This window comes from Tupaia chinensis, unplaced genomic scaffold, assembly GCF_000334495.1.
Source record: "Tupaia chinensis unplaced genomic scaffold, TupChi_1.0 Scaffold000161_3, whole genome shotgun sequence".
Lineage (NCBI taxonomy): Eukaryota > Metazoa > Chordata > Mammalia > Scandentia > Tupaiidae > Tupaia > Tupaia belangeri.
The window spans coordinates 131,272-133,142 of NW_006159634.1; positions in this window are offsets into that span (position 1 = coordinate 131,272).

The window sequence follows — 1,871 nt, forward strand, 5'->3', positions numbered from 1 at the left end:
GTGTATCCATGAGGCCCCAAGACACTCAAAATCCAGGGCTGGAGACCAGCAGATGGCGTAGTGGTTGTCACTGGACTCCCACGTAGTTAAGGTTCGAGTCCCCAGACCTGGTTGCTTAAAACTCATGCTGGGTGCGTGTGCATGCATGTCTAAAAATCCTGAGTGGAGAATGGAGGAGAAGGGATTGCGGCGTGGCCATCCCACCTGGGGGTGATTTCTCACTCTCTCTCTTTGGTGAGTGTACACGCCCTATAGCAAGAATCTGACTCTTAAAAAAAAAAATTCAGAACTGTTGTCTTGGCACGGATGGACTGAAGGACAGGGAGAGTGGGAAGATACCGGGGGTGCTGCCGGCCTCCAACGGTGTCAGAACGAAAGGGGCATTTGACAGCCTGGTCCGACTGTGGTCAGCCATCCCCCAAACCAAGGTTGGCTCCCATCTGCCAGGCTGCCCTCGGCCTTCGCGATGGCGCCTTCCCGTCTGCCCAGCAGAGGGCAGCAGAGTACGCGCCATGAGCCTGAGGCAGCCGGGGGCACCTGGGAGACGCCTAGGAGCCACAGGGTAGGGCTAGGCCAGAGCAAGCTGCGGGGGGCCGCCCAACCAGTGGCCTGGCTGCACTGACGTCACCGCTGACACCTGCTCCTCGGCCCCTGTCCCTCCAAGCGGCCCACCCAGCCCCGAGCAGCCCCAGAGCCCAGTGGAGCTGGATGGCGGGACTTGGGCCCAGGCCGGTGCACAGGCAGCTAAGGGACAGGCCTGTGGATGTGGGGAGGGGCGTGAGAGGACGTCCTCTGCACAGCTGGCGCCAGCCACGTGGAGGAGCCGGAGGGCAGGACAGACACAGGCCGGTCCCTTCCCACCCCCAGGCTGGGAAACACCGCTGGAACCCTCGGAAATGGTGCGCCCCTTCCCCGTGGTTGAATGAAGGCCACCTGGTGGTTCGCAGGTGTCTGCAAATCTGATGGTCTGTGCTCAGAGCTGCAAACTTGGGTGGGTGCTCTTACGCCAGGCATTGCCCCCGCCCCCGAGGGCCCAAAGCCGACCAGTTACGTCCCATGATCTTAGAAGAGAGGTTACCTCCAGCCAGTCAGAGGCTCCCACCAACTACTGCGTTCCTACTAGGGCCATAGGATCCGGCACGGCCACAGGGGGCTCGAAATTAGAGAACGGGGCCACGAGCTGGTCACCTGGTGGAAGTTCCTCTCCCACCCAGCCCGGCTTCCTTCCCCCCAAGACAGGTGTGGGCGCAGCAGGGCCCGGGGGAGGCAGTGCACAGGTGGAGGGGTCACAAAGAGGGCTTTGCAGAGGGGACTGCATGTCTTTTGTCTGGGTGCCTTCTGGTTCAAGGGTAAACAAACTGTTCTGGAATGATCTAAGTTCATCTTGACAAGAAACAGCAAGGGCCCCCTCGGGGTTTCCCAACCTTCCGAAGATTGGCTCCCGGACACGTGGGGAGCAGCAGCAATGTCGTTGCTTCTGCAGACAGTGGCCTGGCAGCACTGACACTGTCCCCGCAGGAGGGACCCGGTTGGGCAGTGGCTGCCAGGGGCCTTGCCTCTGCCCACTTAGCTGTCTGTTCTCCAAGCTGCCCTGCACCCAGGGCAGTAGCTAGCTTTCTGTTTACAGGACACTTGACTGAGTTGGGAGGGCGGAGTTCAAAACTTGGAGTGTGGGAGGAGGCTGAGAGGGGCAGGAAACGCTAATTAAGCTCCTGAGTAGGGGAGGCCTCCAGGGTGGGAGAGCATTGTTTTCTGCTGTTTCGGTTTTCTGTAAGGGAGGAGCAGGGCTCCAGCTGTGGAGGAACCGTTTTGTGCTATAACCCTTCCCTGAATGGTTCGCACCCCTGCCCTAGGCAAGGGCGAGCCCCGGG